Consider the following 5881-nt stretch of genomic DNA (forward strand, 5'->3'; position numbering starts at 1 on the left):
AATAGAGGAACGTCATAACAGAAATAACAGTACTCAAATACTGCTCCAACATAACAAGAACACTGGCACTAAGAATAGGCACCTTTGGATTTGGAAAAGTTTTCTTTAAAACTATTTATACATGGAGTTTCAATAGTATGAAATGGAAATACTATTTCAGCTCACCTTAGAAATTGCTACAAATTGCATCCCTTTACCTCCTTCTTGGCTCTGGTTGATGTAAGTCAAATTCAAACTGCAGAAACTTTTTATCTCTGGCAGAGCAAACCACAGTTTGTTTATAGCAGATTAAGTGTCTGATACATTTTAAAAAAATGCAAATAATTTTTTATGGAAGTCCAAACTTTTAAATTTTTACAGCATCTCTGTGTAACTCACCCTTCAGCAAGCCAGATACTGAATATTAATAACAGAAGCACCTCATCTTCTAGACCAGCACATTACTGACACCTCCATCCCCAAATATGAAGAATCCATAGAGGACAGCATATGTAACTCAGTATTATTTCCTCTAAGCCATGCCTCTAATCCCACATGTAGGAATGCAAAGGACAAGCAACATTAGTTGCTGTTGCTTTGCACTGCTTCTCTGCCCTAAATATGATCAGGATTGATAAGCCAGTCAAACGTTAACTGAAAAGCTGACAAGATTACTTGGACAGCATGCCAAGACTCTTTATAAAATTGGCTTCAGTTTGCAACCTTCCAGAATCATCTCTTGGAAGGAAAGGGTAAGTGGTCTTGTGAACATTTAGCATTATACTACTCTGATGGCTGTCAAATCCTGGGAGGAGGGATGTAAGAGCATCAGCACAGAAGTGGAAAGTTATTGTCAATTAAAAACATTCCTACAACAGACACATTGAAGGGATTCTACATCAAGAAGTTAAGAGCACACATGTAGACAGTGTTAAGGTTAAGTCCTCTTGAAATTTCATCTCCAAACCATTGTTTGCCTTTTTGTTACTGTTTAAATCCAACTTCCTCATTCCTAAATGATCTGTAAATATATGTACCTGGAAACATGGCAAGAGGCATCACTGAGATGTGCTGTTCTATTTACTGTTAGCTAATAATAAAAGTTCTGGTATTTAGAATCCTCTAGAAAAATACTAGGGGACTGATTAGTTAGACATCAGGTAGGATGAACAGTAAAAAATTTAACAAAAAGAGCACAGAAGGAGACCAGTGTCTTGCACCACAAGTAGAACTTTTCAGAAGTTTTAATGCTCAAGATACAACAGTAGCATTCTAATTTTGTCATCCATTTAAAGGTTTTTCTTTAAAAGACCACTCAAAAATAAAGCAGACAATGCCCACCCTTAATGAACTACTTTTTGAAAACTTGAAAACAATACAGGTAAGCATACACTGCCCCAAAACAATGATTTTCAGCTTTTAAATCAAGTTACTTTTTGACCAGTTTAAGGGCATATGTACATTAGTTTAGTAATTATTAGTCACTAAATATTTTGCATTAAGACTGTCTCTTACAAGCTATCCCTTCCTCTACAATAATCAACAGCCTACCTTATATCAATGAGTCACCACTTCAGAAGAGCAGCTGCTATTTCTTGGTAACACAGAATATGGGGAAAACAATGTTTTCAAATCATTCTAATGATGCCAACCTAATAGCACAGGTTAGCACCTATGCACCTTTATCAGCTTTTTAACTTGCTTTTTAAAGCAGCTCCATCATACTCAAACTGTTCTGAACATCTCAGGTGGTGGCTTCCATCCTTACTAATTCAACTCTTCACTTCTAGGCAAAGTCATGTAATTATCTTTTATTTTCAAAAATTAAATGCTAAGTTATCATGGTGATCAAAATCATGCACTGGTGATTTTTTCAAAAGCAGACTTAGCTTCCTCTCAGTATTGTGAACTAGAACAAAGGAAGCAAAGATTTGTTTTTTCTAAGAAATTATTTAATGGGAGTATAATTTCTGTGCTGATCATCAATGGTACAGTCCCTCAGTTGAGAGCCTAAGCAAATAGCTGCAAGAGTTAGCAAAATTAACTTCTGAAAGCTTCTTATTTTGGTTTAAGTAAGATTTAGACTCTGCTCGCCTCATGCTTGCAAAGATAAGCTGTCAGACAGCTTTATATCTAATTATATAAAGCTCTGACTGAGCAAAATTTGAAGAGATCATTTCACAGTAGTCAGCAAGTGACCTCTGCCAAAATGCCACTTCTCCCTGATTCTCACTCCTACAGACCTGGTTTTGTGATGCATCTCCTTATGCTGGGACAAATTAATTTGTAAAATACTAGTTCTTAAAGGACTAGAGAAGTCCTCCAGTAATGCTGCTCCCACAATCTCCTTCAACCACTCAGTTGCTTTGTTATGACAACTGCATAGAGTCTTTAGCACTTTGCTCAAAACTTGGTCTTTAATTAATGAAGAATCCTGGGCTCAGTACCTGAGAAGAGCGGGCTACCACTCATTTCTCCTTAAGCATTCCCTACTAAGGGCCTAGAAAGACACAGGGTTGTTTGACAGAAGTCTCAGTTAGGATGTAAAAATGCTGAAACTCATTAAGAAGCACCCAGAGATAGATTTTAAAATTCTAGACTCATGTCTCTGAGAGTAGCAGGAGAAAGCAAAACATTTTTAAAAAATATTAGAAATTACCTCCAAAATTCCCTATCATTGAGTACTGAACCAGAAGCTGCTTTCAGCTGGGCAGCATGCACATTTATAGAAGCATAATTCCATGGGGTTTTGGCATAGGATTTTTTAATGTAATATAAAGGAAGACACTCAAAAGCCATCTTCAAGCAATACTGATTGTGGACTTACTAATTTCTAAGAGTTTTTACTGTTCTCAATCATTGTCTCATTTACAGAGTGAGTAAGCACCCAACAGTGCTGGAGAAAAACAACAAACCTGGGGTTTGAGAGCAGACAATGCTGCGCTCCAACAATGCCTGTGCCCCTGCTACACCAGCTGCCCTCTGAAAGCCAACAGCACAGGTGCCAGGGAGGGAGAATGATGGAAGACCAACAGCCCAATCCAAACCTGTTATAATACCAGCACTGCTGCAGGTTACTACACAGCCACACCAGCCCTGTTCCCAGCCCTGCATCTTCCTAACTCCTTCAAACCACCACCAACTGCTTTCCTACCCAAAATCAACCACTGGCAGTTGTTTTCCTAGCAAGAGCAGAATACTGCCTCTTTCTGGTAGCTTAAATCAAAAATATATATACTGTTATCAACCTTGTTCCCAAAACAGCATTAGGAATCTGGTTTAATCACAGTGCAATGGAAGCTCAAAGACACAGCTGATAGTTTTTATCAAATTTCTGTTAAAACTAAACCATGTTTTGACCAATATTTAAGTTTCATAAGCAAAAAACCAGCTAAAGTACAGCTAAAACTGTACTTTAAGCAGCTACTGGTGGTCACCAAACAGCAGCATTGAAATGTGCCAGTGACTCCAGAGCTCCTGTGAGCCTGTAGTAAATATATGACTTTCATTTTGCATTTAGGGTCTTGTACACAGCTGATCATCCTTCAGCATTCCCAGCTGCAGCTGGGAAACACTCCCCCTGCCTTAGCTGTTTGTCTGCTGAGGGACACACAGCAACAATTCCCAACATTGTCTTGCAGCCAGGGTCAGACAAGATGCCAACAGGGACACAGAGTTAATCATCCTTTCTAGATAAGTTCTGAGAAAGCTTCCCAGATGGCAAGTGACCTGCTGAAAAATCCGATTGGGAAAATTAACTCTTTGTCTCCTGCAGGTATTCTTCTTTTTTCCTCTTTAAAACTTTAAAAAAAATCATAGAATTTTGTTGGCATTCACAGATCTACTATGAAATATTTCACATCCTCTGAAAAAATAAAACCATTACTTTTCATGCTAGGAGATATAATTTAAAATAGGAAAAACTACAGTAAGTAGTTCTAATGAGAGAATAATCTACAACATTCCCAGGGAATGTTTGTGCACCAATGTTTTCCTCACTACCCAACTTGTAAACACATTCCTCTGACTGGTTATTATGAAATACTTGACAGCCTTAGCTGCATTAAGATGCAATAAAAAAATACTTTAGCCCTGCTCTCAGTACACACAGCAGCTCTTGTGCTCCTTGTACTCTGCACTTTGCTGCCAGGAGCATAAGCAGTTAGGCAGAATTAACACCTACACCCCACTTGCAGCGAGCAAACAGGGGAGCACTGTTTGACAACATGCTGAACTGTAGGTGAAAGCTCTGATGTACTGTAGGAGGTATCCCAGATTAGAGGGAATACAGGTTTATGAATGTTTAAAGATTTAATTTCTCACAGTAAGGCAGGTGACACAAATTCAGCCACAAGTCCACAGACTCACTTGGAAATTACACACACCAAAGGTGGGTGGTGGCCTCTCTCTCCTTGCACAGGTCTGTATCTGACATCAAAACTTGCCCAGATAAAGATGCAGCTCCATCCTTGGCTCTTATCAGCAGTCTAAGCACACAGACTGCTTAACCTTAGGCATTAGACCTTGAGTTTAAACGCTGGCACTGGCTGTCACAGGCAAGCCTCAGCCATGAAACTCTGTGAATGTGAACCTTGATATGGAGTCTTAAACATCATTATTTCCTCTTGTCTCCTTCAGGAAGCTCATCAAAGCAAACTGAACACAAACATAATCACACCTAAGTGACTGGAATGAAAGGAAGCTGCCCATTCCCATCCAAAAGCTGTTACCAGCTTTTGTAACATGTACTGCACAAAGCCATCTCCAGAGGAAGGGATGACACAAACCAACTAGACACGTGATCCATTTGCACTTTTTGACCTAAAAATAAATGCCAGAAAAACCAGTTCAGATAACACTGCTGCTCTCTTGATTTTCAGTAGTTATACCCTCCTATTTCTCACAAGGTCAAGCTTCTCAAACAAAAATTCACGCAAATATTAATGCAAATTTAGTTTTTAAAGTTTTATGGTATAATAGTAAAATTATCCCCGCACCAAGCTACACCTCAAAGAATGCACTTTTGTACTTTTAAAAGTTCACCGTTGCTTCAAATGGAGCCACAGTTTCTTAAGAAGCATCTCCCATCCCTCTTCACATTTAAGCATCACTTTCCACATAGCACAGATGAAATTCCATCTCTCATTATACACTGCAGATCCCTCACCACTCTCGTGGCCACAACCCTCTGTACTACCTGCTTCCTCATTTCCACTTTCCTTTCATCTGAGTAACTGTTTACCGACATTACAGCTTCTGTGGCAGACGAGCTAGTGCCGAGAACCAGGGTTAGACGCTGAGACACCTTCCCTTCCAAGCAAAAAGCGCCGTGCACAGCAGCTCATCACCCCCTCTCCCCTCCGATCTGCCAACTCACTGCCTGAGCGGCTTCAGCCGGAGGGAAGCAGGTTTGGGACCCGCACACCGAGCCACCAGAGTGGGCTCGTTCCTCTGGAGCAGCTCGGGAAGCTCCAACTCTCCCGACGGGCAGGGGAAGCAGCGACACACTGCAAGTGCTTCAGCCAGCAGAGCGGAAGGCCGAGGGAAACACACTCCCTGACTCCTGGTTCTGCTCGTGAGCTCTGCAGGACCCACTCACACAGGACGAGCTGTGCTGTTCCCGGGGCTCCGCAGGGGCAGGACAGCTCCCACGGAGCACGGCGGCTTCTCCCCGCCGGTGGGAAAGTGTCAGCCCCGCGTCCCGCACCGGGCGGGCCGAGCCGATCCTCCCTCGCAGCTGAGGGCATCTTCCTCCCCGGGACCGCGGCTCCGCGGACCTCCTTACGGCCGCAGTCCCTGCGCGCCTCCCGGCAAAGGCACAGCGCACACCCGCATTCCCGTGAGCAGCCCCCGCTGCCCCGGCTCCCGCCCCAGCCCCGCGGCCCGGCGCTGCCCGGCGGGG

Source organism: Geospiza fortis, unplaced genomic scaffold, assembly GCF_000277835.1.
Source record: "Geospiza fortis unplaced genomic scaffold, GeoFor_1.0 scaffold318, whole genome shotgun sequence".
In the NCBI taxonomy this organism is placed as follows: Eukaryota; Metazoa; Chordata; class Aves; order Passeriformes; family Thraupidae; genus Geospiza; species Geospiza fortis.